Source organism: Manis javanica, chromosome 18 (assembly GCF_040802235.1).
Source record: "Manis javanica isolate MJ-LG chromosome 18, MJ_LKY, whole genome shotgun sequence".
In the NCBI taxonomy this organism is placed as follows: domain Eukaryota; kingdom Metazoa; phylum Chordata; class Mammalia; order Pholidota; family Manidae; genus Manis; species Manis javanica.
The window spans coordinates 4,921,721-4,939,328 of record NC_133173.1 but is presented as its reverse complement, the minus strand read 5'-3'; the positions used below and the strand labels follow the sequence as shown (position 1 = coordinate 4,939,328).

General features: G+C 48.7%; 1 long non-coding RNA gene across 3 annotated transcripts; it reads right to left on the bottom strand.

The window, feature by feature from the left end:
- Positions 1–6,083: 6,083 nt before the first annotated feature.
- On the bottom strand, positions 6,084–15,892 carry LOC108398769 (uncharacterized). Of its 3 annotated transcripts, XR_005056542.2 has the most exons (5): positions 15,753–15,892; positions 15,000–15,116; positions 14,395–14,501; positions 13,227–13,558; positions 6,084–6,288 (listed from the first exon to the last, which is right to left on the bottom strand). It is a non-coding gene; the product is annotated as an uncharacterized lncRNA (long non-coding RNA). The 3 variants fall into 3 exon arrangements; XR_005056543.2 differs by lacking the exon at positions 13,227–13,558; XR_005056544.2 differs by lacking the exons at positions 6,084–6,288; positions 13,227–13,558 and having other exon boundaries at positions 13,565–14,501; positions 14,967–15,116.
- Positions 15,893–17,608: the final 1,716 nt, after the last annotated feature.

The window sequence follows — 17,608 nt, the reverse complement described above, 5'->3', positions numbered from 1 at the left end:
GTGCAAATTAAATGCAGAGTGAGTACTGTGTTTCACTCATCAGATTGGCAAGTATCACATTATAAGCGCGCCGTGAGTGCGAGGCTGTGGGGAGCAGGCCCAAGCATGCATTGCTGGAGAGAAAACCTGCATGATCTTCGGTTTGGTGATGAGGTTCAAGTACAATACCGCAAGCAGCGTCCCTGAAGGAAAAATAAATATAAATTGGATTTCGTCAAAGATTGTACTGTGAGCTCTTTGCTCTGTGAAAGCCACTAAGAGAATTAAAAGACAAAACACACACTGGGAGAAAATATTTGTAAATCACATGTCTAATAAAGAACACATATGCAGAATAAAGAAAGAATTCTTAAAACTCAGGAAGGATACAACCCAAATTTTTGAATGGGCAAAAGATCGAAACAAAGAAGATACATGGATGGCAAATAAGCACAGGAAGAAATGCTGAATGTAATTTTTCATTAAGGAAATAAAATGCAAACAGCTGTTAAATATCACCACATACTTGTTAGAATGGCTAAAACCCAAAAAACTTGTCTATACCAAACGCTGACAACAGTTCAGAATAACAAGAACTGTCATTGATTTCTTTTGAGAATGTAAAATGATACAGCCACTTTGGAAGACAGTTTCACAGTTTCTGATAAAGTTAAACATAGACTTACCATATGACTCAGAAGCAGTTGCACTCCTAAGTGTTACCCAAGTGAATTAAAACTTATGTGAACATCAACACCTGTACACAAATGTTTATAACAGCTTTGTTTATAGCCATGAAAAAACTGGAAGCAACCAGGATGTCCTTCAGTAGGTGAACAGATAAACAGAGATATAACCATACACTGGAATACTACTTGGTGATTAAAAAGGACCGCTATTGATTCACACGACAACCTGGGTGAATCTTAAATGCATTTTGCCAAGTGACAGAACACAGACCAAAAAGGCTACATGTTGTATGATTTCATTTATGTAACATTCTGGGAAAAAGCAAAACTATGGGAATTTAAAAACAGAGGCATGGTTGACAGGGGTTTGGGGAAGGCAGAGTGGTTGAATGCAGAGGAGAATCATGGAAGGATGTTCTGGGATATACAGGGACTCTCTGAACTATCTTTGCAAGGTGTCTATAAATACAAAATTATTCTAACATTAAAAAAGATTTTTTTTAAAGCCTTGAGGAAGGCTGAGGCCAGCTAATTGACCAAGAGAACAAGGGCCAACAGACCCTTGAACCGACGAGAGGAGAGGGGAGTGGGACCCAAAGAGGCTGCAAAGTCAGACAGTGGCCAGCCTGAATTTGTAGCCTGATTCTATCATATGCCAAGTGTGTGATCTTGGGGCAAGTTCTTTCTACAGCGTGAATGTTTGTGTAGTCCCCAAATTCATATGCTGGAAGCCAGTGCCCAGTGTGGTGGTAGCAGCTGGCCTGTCTCTGGTATTTTGTTAGAGCAGCCCAAATGGGCTAAGACGTTCTTCAAGCTCTCTCTGGGCCTCAGTCTCCTCATCTGTAAAATGGAGCAATAACAATACTTTCCTGATGGTTTCCAGTTCGGTGCTGATATTAACATCCTTGTACAAGTCTTTTGGGGAATGTACCCACACATAACTGATGGTTATTTACCTAGGAAGTGCTGAGTCATAGGCATGCACAAACTCAGCTGTAGCAGATACCACCAGTGTTCCAGAGGGGTTTTACCCCTCCAGCGGACTTCGTGCATTTACGGTTTGGGCACACAGAATAAAATCCACACACTTTTCAGTAAATGGGATGTTGAGAAAAGGAAACCTAATACAAGAGTACATGCTCTGTGATTCCATATGAATAAAGCTCAAAGGCAGGCAAAACTGATCCAGGCTGATCAGAAGAGTAAAGTTACTCTTGGTGGAGGGCTGGTGACGGATAGAGGCACAAGGGGGACTCCTGGGGGCTGAAGTGTTCTCCTTCCTGTGCTGGTGGTTAGCTACACAGGTGTGTTCCCTCTGTGAAAACCCACCGAGGTGACCACACCATCTGTGCCATGTTTTGAATGTGTGTTGCTCTTTGTGAACAGTTTACATTTTTAAAACTCTATTGAAGGGCTTTAAGGAGAAGAGTGCCGTTATTTTTAAAAGATGATTCTGGCTGCTCTGCGGAATGTGGGTTACAGGGAGACCAAAGAGAAACTCAGAGACCATTTGGGAGGCTAGTGAAGCGGTCGAGGGACATGGCTGCCCTGGCCAGGGTGCAAGAAGAGGCCCTGAGAGGAGGATGAGTACCGGCAGTGCTTGGGAAGCTGAGCCAGCCAGACTCACCGGGGGGTGGTTAGGCGAGAGAGGAATCAGAGATGACATCCGGGTTCTGGCCTCAGCAGCTAAGTGGATGGTGACAACTTTATTGAAACAAATTGCCTATTCCTTATCTATCTCATCCGCACCAAGGGAGCTCTTTTTTTCCAGGACTGGGCACAGTGCCCAGCAATAACAAGAAAGCATTCCTAAAATATTTGTGGAATGAATGAAATGACTCCCCCCATTGGACAGGCTGTGGAGGTGATAGCAGGTTGTAACAGGGGACGTGCTCTCCAGGGATGGCAGCTACTATACAGCGCGGAATGGGCTGCCCGGGGCAGTGGGCTCACTGTGACTGGAGGAATTTATGCAAAGGGCATGCATCAGAGGATAGATGACAGGGGCCGTGAGGATGGACAACCTCCAAGGTCTACACGGTCTCCAGGATACTAGTTTATGATTATTTGTCAGCACTGCCCAGCTCCATCCAGGTGGAGAGGAGAGAGGAGGTTCCCCAGTCCAGCCCCTCCTCTTGCGCGGTCCAGCATTTTGTGAACACAGGCGTCACACGGACTTGAGCAGAACAGCGCAGCGAGCCCACACTCAACACCATCCAAATGCACGCCCCCTTTCCCAAACCAGATGCTCTGAGCACAGGTCCTGATCTGTGAGCAAACATCCCAGCCCAGGGGACCAGACAATCCCCTTTTGTTTCCAAGCCAGAGACCAAGGGCCAGGGGCCAGAGCTGGGGAATGAATATGCTTTCAGTTTAAAAATGTAAAAATGTTTTCTCACTGAAACCGAAGGGGTTGGCCAAATTCTGAGGTACCCTTAGGTAATTTTCCATACTTTCGCTGGAAGCTTCTGTTTGACCACTGTCCTCATGGATTATCTCTGGCCACTCCCCCCACTGTGACTGATGTCCCTTCTCTGAACACCTGATGCACAGACACTCAGAACCAGCCAAATGTTTCCTGCTCACAGCTGAGTGGCGCCCTGAGGTGTCTCCTCACCCAAGTTCAACTGCTTCTCGAGACAGTCATGAATGCCGTACAGAAAGATTTAAACCCGGGATCTGGATTCAAGTCCCAGCCTCAGGTCTTACCTGCCTCACAACCTTTGCTGAGCTGCTAGTCAAACCCATGTGTTTTCTTCATTCAAAATTTGTTACCTTTCATCCTTCCCAGGGGCCAGCGGTACCCGAAGGGGTTGTCTCACTGACCCAGAGTGGTTCTAGGAACCTGCATCTGCTGTAGAAAAGAAACGTGCCCATACCTGGTCAGGCATTGGGTCTGCAGAGTAGAAAGGGGGTGAAATAAATGCCTTAGGAAGATCTATTTTTCCAGAAAGATCTATTTTCAAAGCCTTTTTAACTGGGCCAGCTGGACATCTGGACAGCCCACCATCTCATAACTGAATCCAGAGCAAGGCCAATTTCAGAAGAACATCAAGTTCTTCCCTGGAAATTGTTAAAAAACAAAATTCATCAGGATAAATTTGAAGACCTTTTGTTAAAATTTGTTACATTTATTAAACAATTCACAAACCAAGCAGTATCCTGTCTAGCAAATAAAAAGGAGTTCCACTGAGCTGTAGGAAAGAAAGGTTTTTAAAGGCAGAGGGAGTGGAAAAAAGGAAATTACTAGCAAAGAATGCAGTATTTTAGGCAAGGTTGCCCTCCTAAGGGGAACAGATGGGCTCCCTCGGTAAATTTCCTAGTGCCGACCAGGAAATTCCATGTTGACTGGTTAAAGGTTACACTTGGGGGAGTTGAAATTGCAGTTAGGTTAGGTATTAAATTAAGTCTTCATTTACTGATGTGGGTCCTTAACATAAGTGACTCCATTTGGGGCCTGTGGTTTTCTTCTTAACAGAATCAAATCCAGGGAGGGCTGAAGCCAGAGCCCCAGACTAGGCAGAATTGAGGGGTGGTCAGCAAACCACAGGCCCAGTAGGGTTTATCACTGGCTAACCCCAACACTACCACCCAGCACCCAGCATCCCAACCTTCTCACACTCCAGCTGGAAGGACCTTCTTGAAAGGTCTCAGAGCCTTGTCTATGCAAAGATCCCTGACCTGTTTGGGTGCTGGTTGTCTTCTTTCTCCTACTACTGACCCCCTTTCAAGCCAGCAGCCCCGAACCTCTTGTCAGACATTCATTTGGCCATTTCTCTCAAGCAAAGGTCAACCTTCTCAATGAACTGAGTGTGAGTACCAGACTTAAAATTTTTGACTTCTGGCTCCAAACCTACCACTCTATAGCCCGGAAACCTCTTAGAGATCAACTCCAGTCCTATCAGATGTCAAATGAACTTTCACCAGGTGAACAGATTGATTGTCCCAGGCTCTTTCAGATTCCAAATATGCCGTTGAACCCCGAGGAAGCACCCCTTGGCTGTACGGGCAACTTCTTCACCAGAGAGGAGGATTTGGACTTTATCTCCTGTTGTCCCAATCCTTTGCCTAATGCTTGGCCATCAAACAATAGCCTCCTGACCTACCCCCTACTGTGTTCATTCATTCATTCAAAAGTATTTATTGAGATCTGCCAACCTGTGTGGTGTGAGGACCCACTCAGGACCCTAGAGAATTGGTATAAAGAATATTTTAGGCTGAAGACATTTGAGATTCAACAGTTGCAGAAAGAAGTCCTTCTGGAAGCTTTCCTATATGACTAAAAGCAAAAACTTCTAAGAAATGAGGATTGCCATGAATCCCCTCTTTGGGGCAGGTCTGCCCCCAGGAAAGAGACCAAGAATAAACTTACCATAAATTCCCTCTCGGAAGGAGTTGTGTGGCCCTAAAGGAGACAGAAGACCACTCATAGCTTTATAGGCAAATGTTATAAACATTCTTATGTCCCTTTTGTTCTTCTAAAGAAACCTATTCTTCCCCTAGTAGCCCTTTCTCCCCCTTCACTTTTCCCCACTAAATTAGATAAACCCATAAGTCTAACCACCTTCCCCCCAACTTTGATTGATTCATCACTGAGCACTCCTTTATGCAAATAAACTCTTTTCTCTTGTTATTCTGTCTTTTGTCATTTTAATTCACAGGCCCTCAGATACTGAACCTAAGTGGGTAAAGGGAAAATTTTTTCCTCCCCAACAGAAGTTTATACTGAACCTTGTTTTACCCTCTGGTTTTCAACAGGGCCTGGAGCCCCTAAACCCCTTACCTAGCACTGCCAAACTTGTGGTCCTGGGACATTAAACTCTTCTCATGGGGTTCTTAAGGGTGTCCCAGTTCCTAGCCTTGTTCCCCTCCTGTCCACACTCTCCAAGTGTCTACTAATTTCAGCAGAGGAATTTCCTGGGATGTGGGTCTTGGGCCATAATCCACTCCTTCCCAAGCACATCCATAGATCTAAGTTATTTGTCTTTCTAGAATTTAGATTCTGGAGTCCATTTGCCTTTCCAGAATCTAGAATGTTAATTAATGCACTGGGGGCTCCTGCCAGTGTGGTGCATTTGACCAGGAGAGTTTTGGCACACCAAGTCCAGACCCCTTCAAAGTCTTACCAGCAAGGTGACGCGCAGAAAAGCCTTTCTGATTCCCCATGTTCCAGGATCGTCACTGCTGAATCAGACACCCCCACATTTCCAAAGTACTCATTCTCAGAGAGAGTACTACCTAACCTTTTGAGAGGACAGGACAATGTTCCTAAGAGCCCTGTAATTTTTCAAGGTGGCCTCTCTGATACTGAGTACTGATCCCTCCCTACCACCAGCACCCGAAGGCTGCCAGGAACAAGAAAGGGTCCCAGTGAGCCCAGACTCCTCGGAGGCTACTCATCTACACACACACAAATCCAGCGGACTCTGCATTTACTGCTTGTAAAAAAGGCACAATTGCATTCCAGCCAAGGGTGGCCCTCCCCCTCTGGCATTGTCTGGGGATGGGCGTGAAGGAAGGTCACTCTTCCAGTTATCTTTGTGTTTGGGAATGCAAAGTTAGGATGTCCTGAGGCCCCCAGGCAGCTGGAAATCAAGCTCTTGGAAGCTAGTTGAGTTGTCTGGAGAGAAAGGAAAATCATTAGCATAAAGGTGCATGGGTAAAATGGAATATTTCCAGAATCTCTTGCCTGGCTTTAGTGCATCTTCATATCAATAGGTAATTACAAGGGTCAGCGAGGGACCGGAGAGGTGGGGTGGCTTTTGGACGGCAGCTGGCCGAGGGAGATGCTGGACAAGAGCTTGTAAGCAATACAATGGGTTTCTTGAACTTTATATCTCCCTTTGACTGATTTTGGCTTCAAAGTTATTTTGCCCCAGGATTTTGTCCCCCGGAGTTATAAAGTGGCAGCTCAGACTGTGAAAATGGGGGTGCTCCTTTTGGGGGAGACACCCAGAAAAGCAGCCCCTAGGTGTCCTCCCCTGCCTGGCCCTGTGAATTTGCCCTCCCTGTCTCTGCCCAACTAAGAGCTTTTGAGTGGTAACCAGCCAGAAGGCAACTTTAGCACATGAGAACGCCATGCAGGTGGAGCCCTCCAAACTCAGACTGAACTTGATTCTACCGTTTTTCTTGTAGGGGGGTAGCCAGAACCGGCTATGTGATGGGCAGGGCCCATGCAAAATGAAAATGCAAAGCCCTTTGTTCAAGAATTTCAGGATGAAGACGGCAGTGCTTTAAATCTTCTCAGCAGATCCATCTCAGCGAGGGGACCTGGGCACTGCCTGGGTGCCAGGTCCAGAATGCTGGCCCTGGGGCAAGTTCCTCTCCTCCCCTCTGATTCTCGTGTTTCTCAAGAAGTTGATGTTAAAGGAAGTCATTGTGATCCCATCTTTGTGATCCCAGTGCCTGGCATCCAGTAGGTGCTCAATAAACATTATGGGGGCATGGTGTTCTCAAGCTCTCGCTGAACCTGGAACCTGCCTAGCTTTCCCCCACGACTGAAATCTTAACCACATGCTTGGCACTTTACTCTCCAGGTACAATACTCAAAAAGATATTACAGATACTGGAAAGAAATATTAGTCAACCACAAACTCAGAGGATAGTGCAAAACGTTACTTCCCTGTAAGGAAGGGCAGACTTGGATAAAGACCAGGCTCCCTTCTACTCTCCGGTATCCCATCCTTTCCCCTCTGTATCTTCTCCAACCTCCGTGCAATCCTGGCTCCACCCAGGTGGCTGCCCTGTGTAGTTCAGAGACCTGGGGTCTGGTTCCTGGTTGCATCCTAGGAGGGTGGGAATAGGTGGAGCTACAGGGGGCTCAGGCCTTTCAGATTCATCAAGGTGAGAGTCAGCGAGGCAGACAGACCTTTTTCGGCACCTCTCCTGATTTGACTTTCCTGCATTATTATGCTAAAAAATCTCTTGTTCTGCTAGGTCTTTTAGCTTAATAGGATGGGAGGGAAAGTAACAAAGGCGGGGAGGGATATGGCAAACCAGTCACATTACAAGCCACAGTTGATCTGGATTACTTATCCATGTTTGCAAAGTGTCCGTGCAGAGTAATAGACGATTCATTAAATTCTCCATCCTCTCACTGCGCATTTCTTATCCTCCAGGCCTGATGCTGAATGCCAGAGGGACATAAGGGTGACAGGAAGGAGCTCCAAGCCAGTGGGGAAGCAAGCCCTCCCTGGGCTGACAAGGCAGACTGGGATAAGGTCGCGTGACACATTCTAACAGAGACCACAGTGGCTCTCAGCGACAGGATGCACAGCTGGAATTGCACGCTGCCCCCTCCATGTCTCTCTCCACAAGGCCTTCTGGATGCAGCTCTAAAGTCTTTCAGTCCCGGGGATCCCAGCAGAACTCTGAAAACCGTTTCTTCCTTGAAGTAGCAAGTGGCTGCCCACCTGTTGCTGGACACCCACGATGAATGCGGGGAAGGTACCCTCCCAAGGCCCTCTCCTTTCGTCAGCCCCTGGCTCCTTGGGGTGAAGCCCCCCATTGGGTCGCCAGCACCGCAGGAGCATTCATCAACAGCTGCTGGGCTGGACCCCTTGGGGAGAATCGACAGTCTCTTTGGTGGCCCCCCAAGCATCCTGCCCATTCTCCCTGTTGAAATCTGCGGCCGCATTACCTCCACGAAGCTGCCACCAGCAGCCCTCTGGGCGGGCTCTGGCTCCCACCCCGCTGCTCCTTCTCAGCATGCAGGCCCTACATTCTGAACAGTGGACACCTCCCCGGTCATCCCCCAAAGGAGGCCCCGGGTCGAGTCTCCCCACTGCCAGGTTTGGGGGCCCACTTCCGCCAGAGGGACTGTGGACCTCGGGCGACACAAAGCCCTGCCCGCACCCCAGCAGGCCCCTCTGTCTCTGCTCTTCCAGGAAACCTCTCCCAGTAGACTCCAGTGGTCACCTGCCGCTCTCCCTGCTTCACCTGGGTGCCCTCGCCTTCATCAAGTCCGCTGGGTCCACCCTGCAGCTGGGAGGGTGACGCAGAGAGAAGCCACCCGCTTGCTATTTGCTCGGGGACACAGCTGCTGGGCATTTTGCCTGAGAGGCCATATTCTGAAGACAAAAAGAATACATCCTGGCACGGATACTCTCTCTCCTGGGAAGAAATCTCGCCAGAACTGTCACAGGGGGCAGCTCCCAGGCTCCCAGCACTCTCCGCCAGCCCGCCTCCCTCCCTGCACGGACAGCTTGGCCTGCAGAGCAGGCACCCAGGGAGGCCTTCGGGCACCGGAAGCTGTCTGCAGCCTCCCAGCGGACCTTTCAGACTGAGCTGTTTTTGAGGAGCAGAAAAGCTGGAGCAGAGTGGGTGACAGGGAGGCCACAAATGGGGCTCTTTATAGGGAAAAGAATAAATACACACTTCACTAGCAATGCCATTTCCTCATCTGCCCAGGCTGGCTGGCTCTCCCTGTCACCCTGCTCCACGCCATTCCCAGGAGGCCGGTTGGCACGGAGCATGGGCATGGAGAGTGCATTCCCAGCACAGCCATTAGGTCCAGACATGGGAGCAGATGCACACTCTCAGGAAGGCCGGGTCTCAAGGCCTTGGCAGGGACGACTACAGCTGCCCATCGCCAGCAAGCCCATCAAAAGAGGGTGAGGCGTGGGAGCCGGGCCCCTGGAGAGGCCACCACGGGACCCACCAGGCTGCCACCGGGTCTTGGCAGGAAGAGAAAACTTTTGCGCTTACAGAGAGTAAAGAGAAGGCCTGGCCAGGCATTCAGCGGGTAGAGAACAAAACCCTTTTTTCTCTTGGTCCTCGAACCTTCTGCCAGGCTGGGCCATTGGTTGTTTTTTTTCCCCAGCTCTCTTGGCACAGGGAGGTGTGGTGATCAGGGCTGCCCAGGGCCCACTGAGGAGAGATCCTGAACAGGCACAGCCAGGGGGCCCAGGGCCCTGGATGCTCCCTCCCAGATTCAGAGCCCCATGGGCTTTGCATTCTGAGAGACCTGCCTTCACCAGTCAGCTTCCTCTTATTCAAAATTATAAGACTGTAACATTATATAAAAAAGGCAAGGTGCAGAATGTGTGTATAGTGTGGCACCATTCAAGAAGGCTGGGGATGGCGACAAAGTATTTATACGCAACTGCTCATGTGCACAAAGTGTCCCCATAAGGATAAACACAAAATAGGCTTTGGGGGTTGCCTCCAGGAAGGAAAAGGGGTGGCCTAGGAACAGGGGAGGGAGGGAGATTTTTCAGTGTGCCGTTTGGATCTTTAGTTTTGAATACTTTCATGTAACCTATTTTTTAAAACAGAATTCTAATTAGATAAACACAAGGGTAACAGTGAGTACCTCACTAGATTGCCATGAAGCTAGTGTGGGACAGGCCCTCAGGAAGTGGGGCTAGATCCCAGAGTGGGGTGGGGGGGTTCCTAAAGCACGTGCACATGCTGTAGCTCACACTGCTGGGGACTCCCGGCAGCAGCTGCTGGCACAGAGGTTCCTGTCCTCCAGGAGGGATGTGAGGTCCCCCTGGGAGCTGCCCAAGGCCACACAGCTGGAAGTGATAGACGATAGAGCCTGGCCTGGATTCCTGTTCCCAGGAGCCTGGGAACATTTGCAACTAAAAAAACAATGCAGATCTTTGGGGACACCAGCACCAAGTGAAAACCAGACCCCTCCAGGATGAGGTGACTTTCAAGGTCGGCCTTTGACAGTGAGGCTGTCATCCAGATTCTAGCTTCCTGCCAGAGCAGGTCCACCCCAGAGGGCCATTTGTAGAGGGAACACATGCTTCCATCCGTGGTTTCCCCGTCCGACCCCAAGCTTGACATCAGCTGGAGATGAATCCCTTTTCAAATGCCCCCAGACCCTCCCACACCAGCAGACTTCTCTTCTACGGACTTTGCATGCCTGCTGTGTACAAGGCATTCACCGGGCCATGGGGACCCAAGAGGTCTAAGGTACCCTCAAAGCTTCTAATTTAATTAGAAGACAGGTCAGGCACAGAGAGGTCAACAGCGGACTAGAATCTGTTCTTGGAGTCCTGGCTCTGCTGCTCTCCAGTCGTGTGACCTCAGGTTAGATCCTACACAGCTTGCAGCCTCTGCTCCCTCCTCCCGTAAAATGGGCATAATAAAAGCGGCTGCCTAGCTGGTTTTGAGGATTGAATGGGATAACCCAGGGAAGGCATTTAAACGGTGCATAGGAAGTGCCTGACCCTCAGCTGTATCAACTACTATTGTCGTGCAAAAGAGGACAGAAAGGACCAAAGGTTGGTCCAAAGCACCAGGATCTGAAGCCAGCTTCTGCAGCCTCCCCAGGCCATACCCAGAGTTCCTGCTGTCAACTCGCTGTGTCAGTTTACCTCCTCCCTGTGTGTTCAGCTGCTGTGCCAGAGACTACCTCTAAGGGTTCACACTCAAAGTCGGGATCCCCCATTCCAACTCCTGGGAAAGACCAGCACAGTGGGCGCAGGTGGCCTGACCCCATGCCCACTGCCTTCACCTTGACTCTACCTGCCACAGGAGCATGGCTGCCCAGCAGTTGACTCCTCTTTGCTCAGGCGGTCAATAAAACTGAGCACCATCTTTTCACAGTAATAGATCCTCATTATTAGGACGTTAGAAAACGTGGAAGCATTTTAAAAAGAAAAGAACCAGTATCTTAATCTCCCACCCAGAAAGAACCACAGTCATCATTTGGCCATGTATGTCTTTCCAAACTTTGTCCGATACATGCAGTTTTGACAAAATTAACAATTGTGCCATGTGTGACTGACAGCCTTCTAAAACGGCCATCATGGATCCCTACCTCCTAGTGGTCACACTTCTGTGTAATCCCTTCCCCCTGAGTATGTGCTGGACCTGATGACTTGCTTGTAATGAGTCGCATATGGCCCAAGTGGTAGAATGCCATTTTTGACATTAGGTTAGAAAAGACTGAATTACATCTTGCTAACATTCTTTCTCTCTGGCTCTTCTCACATGCTTGCCCTGATGGAGAGGACCACCTGGCAAGGAGCCGAAAGCAGCCTCAATCCAATAGCCTTGAGGCTCTGAATCCTACCAACAGCCATGTGAGTGAGCTTGCAGGCAGATCCTGTCCCGGTCCAGTCTTCAGATGAGACCATAAAACGCAGCCCTGGTTGACAGTTTGTGGCTTTATGAGGAACTCAGAAGCAGAGGACCCAGCGTGGACCCACACAAATGGTGAGATGATAAATGCATGTTGTTAAGCCACTATGTTTTGGAATAATGTGTTATGCAGCAATTTACACCTCATAAACTATGTATGTATATTTTATAAACTATTTTTAAACCTAACATGACAACATAAGCCTTCTTCTATAGTATCATAACTCTGTAAACATCATGTTTGCTTGTAGCCTAATGCTTCAGCCATCATTTGTTGAACTGTTCTGCTATTGTGGGACGTTTGAATTATTTTCCCATTTTTACTATGTGGTTAACATCGTTATGCCTTCAGCATTGCCTTTAAGATGATTTCTTCAGAGCAGATTTCCATAAGAAGTATTGGGTCAAAGAGCAAGATACACACATTTAACCATATGAGTAATGATAAGCTCACCACCCTGTCACTTTTAAGTCTATCCTCCTTTAAACCCTCACTCTATAGACCAAACTGTTTGATAAAATTGCCATAAGGTCAGGGTGAGAGCTAAGCCTTTGGTTGGGGTCAGAAGATCTTAGAGAAAGCATAAAATAAGAAGTTCTGGCTCAATTTTCCTTTAAAGAGGAAATTTAGTACAGGAGGAGGCTGAGGGTACACCTTCTAGGTTCTGCTAACTACAAACTCAGACTGTATGCCTCGGCAAGCCAGTTCTTTTCATTGTCTCTTAGGGTTCCCATTTACTGCTGTGTGACCTTGGGTGAGTTACTTAACCTCTCTGTGCCCCAATGTACTCATACATAAAAATGGGAAGTAAAAATAATACCTACATCACAGGCTTGTCAGAATTAAATGACTTCAAATGTAAAGTGCTTAGAAGAGGGCGGTTGATACCATGTGAGTACAGGCTCATTCTTAGAGAAGAGTGGTATGGGGATGAAGAGGCAGGCAGACCTGGCTTCAAATTCTCCCATTTTAGGTCTGTACGACCTTGAACAAACGACTTAGCCTTTTGGAGATTCAGTTTTTGTATCTGCAGACCAGGCCATGAAGCTAATGAACCTTTGGGATCCCTCTGTTACCAAGGCTCCACGTCTAATTTTGTGTTTATAAATGTATAATTGCACCTTAATTTTTTCCAAGAAGGCCCCAAATTTCTAAGATTCAGGGCCTCAGAAACTTGAATCCATCCCAAAGAAGGGCGGTAAAGTAACAGTACTTACTACAGGGGGTGGTTGTAAAGATGAAACAAGATAATGCGACTTAAAATAGTGTCTGGCTCATAGACAGCCCTGACTAGTATATAGTAGCTGCTACTTTGGAACATCTGAGAAGAGAGCCTCCTTTCCTCCTTTTTTCCTTTATGCATGTAACTGCTTCAGGAAACTCAGTTTACAAAAACCCAAATTTTGGAAGACAGGATAAACCAGAGGACAACCATTCTCATTGTAAAATGACTCACTGACCAGAGTTAGGAACTTTGTGTTTTGGGTTGATGACTGAAAGCAGAAATCCATCCACTGAGCCAACATCATTATTCAGACACCGGAAGTGCTTCGGAATCCTGAGAGTTGGGTCCCTGCCGCAGCAACAGGGGGAGGCTGGTGCCTTTGGCCCTGAGCAGCTGCTGGTGGAGTGTGGACGCCGCGCCTTTCCAAGCCCCGAGGATGAGGGTCCTACCTTGTTTCTGTTTGTTTGTTTTTTTGTAAACATCCAAATGACTGTCTTTACTTTCTTTTAAAAAATGTGTTGATGAAATTTTGTATGAGTGACACAGGTGTCATTCATAATAAAAGCCCTGGTGATAAAACAAGACAATAATGAAGAGTCTTGAGAATGGTAAATAAAGCTGGGAATAAACAACCATGCAAGAAACAGCGGCTGATGGAATGCGGGAGGAGGAGGGCCCGAGTCAGCCCGGAGGCTCAGCATCCTTCCGCCCAGCGGCCCCTTACGGAGGCGGGGCTGCGGACCAGGACACGTCCGTCCGAGAAACCCGGTCAGGATCCGCTCCCGGATCTGCTGCTCTCTGCCCTTCCCGGACTGTGGCCCCTCCTGCACTTCCAGCCTCCAGGACTCACCCCAGTCCAGCCTCGTGCCCCCTCACTCAGAGACATCTTTCCTGATTGGAGGCATTTCACACCCTCTGTCCTTCCTTCCTGCTTGTGGAGACGGGGGTCGGGGGTGGGGGGCTCTCTGAACATGCCCAGGTGACCTGGGGCTGCACTCACATTTCATAGATCAGACAGGACCCTCCCGCCCATCTCCTAAAGTAATGATTCCCAACCCTGGAGATGCTGGGTGGCGGAGCAAGTGGCAAGGGCCCTCCTGCCCCGAGCTGGCTCTCTGCCCTGGGTGACCTTGATGGTGTAACCATTGTCAACTGACAAATGGAGGCAAAACCGAAAAAGAATAAAAACCTTTGATTTAGGGTCTCAGAATTACAATTTGGGGAGCACAGACTCAGGTAGATACCCAAACAGTGCTGCTTATAGGGTGAAAGCAAGGGGGATTTATGAGGAAAAGAAAGAAGGGTTGAGGGGCAATTACATGAGTTAAGGGAAAAAAAAGCTTCTTCTGGGTGTTAACAAGCTAAGCCGTCTGGGTTACACATTGACTGACTACAGATGGTACCTTCAGCAAGTCCACGTCCATCTGTCTTGTGATCAGGATGTCCTTCCTCCTGCTGGCTTCTTCAACAATTGAGGTTTGCCCAGTCCAAAGGTTCTGGCCCAATTCAACTGAAGGGGAGCAAGGTGGTTACCCCCCAGTAGCCACTCCAGCTCCACGGTTAAAGGGCCCCAGGTGTGCTAATATTTCACACCTTGATGAATCACAACAAATTCTTCCCCCAGCACCATAAAGCGCAGGGGCTGGGAGGCCGATGCCCACATGGTCCCCCTTGCTCCCATGTGTGGGGATGAACTAGGTTCCTGTGTGGGAAAGTGTCTCGGAAATGGAAAGGTATGTAACAAAGATAAATTATAGTAATAAGCTGGGAGAATTTCAAGTGTCAGCCTGACTTGACGTTCACCTTCTGTCTCCTGCAGTGACCTGGAAATGCTGCGGGGACGTTTTCCCTTACCCCCGGGTCTGCCTGTGTGTCCCACTGCACAGAGGGGCTTCCTCAGGGCTGGGTCTGACAGTGCCTGGGGACAGGAGAGCCATCGCTCTGACACCTCCTCCCTGGGACCCAGCCACCCCACCTCCCGTGACTTCCTGCAGATTCCTGCAGATACCAGAGCCGGGCAAGAGCCGTTGGAAGGCAGGTCTCTCCCTGATGGCTGGGTGTCCTCCTGGAGAGCGACAGGTCAGCTTCCAAAAGGAAGGTCACAGAAGCCCTGTCCCATAACATGCTCCAAAGAAAACAAAAGGGGTTCTGTAGTCGAAAAAGTTTGGGAAATTCTGCTGACCCAAGTCTAAAGTCCCTTTCCCTTTCCCTTCCTCTGCAATCAAGGAAACCCAGTAACCCGGAGATCTGGGACAACACAGTGGCTGAGGGCATTGTTGGGGTTTTCTGTTTAGGGTTTTATTTTTTAAAAGGCAATTTTCAAATATACACATGTAGAGCAAATATTAAAGCAAGCCGTTTGGCTGCGTCATTCACCTTCAACAATCATCAACATTTAAGCACATGGGAGAGGAGGGATTTGGGGACCCACCAGGAATTAGTGCTGGGACCCTGGGCAACTTGTTGCGTCTCTCTGAGTGCCTCCTCATGCATTAGGTGGGCAGAATAACTGGGAATAATGACAGTGAGAACTCCCAGTGCTGGAGTGAACGAAGTCAGGAAGCTCTAAGGTACCAGCCAACTGTCCCCAACGATGTAAGTCCTCAGTCTTAGTGGGAATCATTGCTATGGGGTGCAGGCTCGGTAGGGGCTGCAGCCAGATTGCCTCAGTTTGAATCCCAGCTCTCACTGTTTCTAGCTGTGTGACCGTGGACAAGTCATTGAACCTTTTGCGCCCCAGGGTTTTCATAGCAGTACCTACCTCGTGGGTGTTTGAGAGCATCAGGGAGAATCCACGGTAAAGGCTTGGCTCCTATTAACATAACCTGATGAATGTTACTTATTTTGGCACCTCAGACCGTCCATTCACACCGAGCATCCTCCTCCTGAAGGGGAATCTCAGAGCACCAGCTTTTGGGAAAGTCTGGACGAAGAAAATAAAGAAGTCGAGTCTCGGGAGTCCTGTTTCCACCAGGTCACACCACTGTTGCTCCAGCCGAAATGTCAGACCTGGAGGCCCAAGAGTTATGTGTTCTGATTTGCTTGCTCCTGAGAGCAGAGATTTACCAGATTATTTACAGGACATCCAGACATGCTTTTAGGTTGAGCTGACACAACCTTGGAGAGCAGGAATCACAAACCTCAAGAGGCCTCACCGTGCCCCTCCCTCCCCCCATTGGAGGAACAAAAAGAATCTCAGATCTTGAAGACCTTTGGACTTGGGCCTGACCCTTCACCAGGAGCCCCGCTGCCTGAAAATCCTGGAGTGGGATCCATGGATCAGTCCATTCCGTTATCCTTCCCTCATTGAGCCCACAGACTGGGCACACCCTTGGTGCTGGGCACCAGGAAGACAGGATGCAGTGTGTCTAGGTTTCCCCGGGGACCTTGGGCTGGCCACTTACCATATCTGGGCTTTCTGTCTTTGATAGGGTACACCCGGATAATATCAAGAGTCCCTTCCAAATCTTCCTGCTTTTTGTAATTATATAATTCTATTTTTTATCCGAAATGCTACTATTCCAATAATCTGATTGTTTTTTTTGCCAAAAACAGGGGGGATGGTGGGCAGTTAGAGATAGAAATTGGGGCCTGTGGCCTCTGAAGCACGTGGGTCAGCTCTCAGCCTGCATCTGCCCACGCCATCTCCTGCATCCAGATGTTTACAGCAGCCGAAACCACAGCACTTCCGTAGATTTCAGACAGTGTGGCCTGCTTCTCCCATCTGGCCCCTTGCTTTGTTTATTAGGGAAAAAAAACACCAAAAATCCCTACCACCAAAGTTCCATACAGGCTGAACCCATAGCCTCAGGGAGGCAGTGACCCCAACTTGCATCAAAAGGAAATCCCAGCAGCCCAAGGAGGGCTAGGCCTCCGACCTGCTCACTGGCTAGAATGCCCTGAACTGGAAAGGGAGCCCTCTGCCCAAGTTCTGACCTTTCCCCCCAGGGCCTGGTTTTATTACAGCGCTGGCATGGCTTCTCTGGTATAAAATGACTTTCTTCACTGTCAGTTGCATTCATTAAATAATGCTGCTAAAAAGGCCAGTTGTCACTGTGCACAGAAAGCTGACTGGGCAGGGTAGGCTGTATCATAGTCCTCCTCATCTGCTGCCAACTTTCTGCAAGAGGATTGTTCACCCCTGCCGTGAGATTTGCGGAAAGCCCCCCCCATCATCAGGCCTGGCCTTGTAATTTCGTATGGCCTATGAGTCGGAGGTGGACATGGCATAAACCAGCTCTGAACAGAAGCTTTAAGAGCCATCATGTCCTTCCAGTCACCCTGCTCTTTCCTTTTGCCTTGGGAATACCAGGTTTCAGACAGGGGTTCCTCCTTCATCTCGGGTCCTAGAATGAGAAGTCACAAGGGGCAGAGCTGTAGCCACCAACGTTTGTGAGTGAGAACACAACCATGGTTGCTATAAGCCACTGAGATTTGGGGGTTGTTTGTTACAGTGTCACAACCTACTGGAGGCTGACTAACCAGCAGTGTCACCCCAAGACGGTGTCATGATGTGCCCCCTCGCCTTTGCTGCCTATTCCTGTTAAAATTTGCACACTAAAAATAATCTCTGAGTCCCCATTTGCAATGGTGTCTCTGTTCCTACGTATATATACA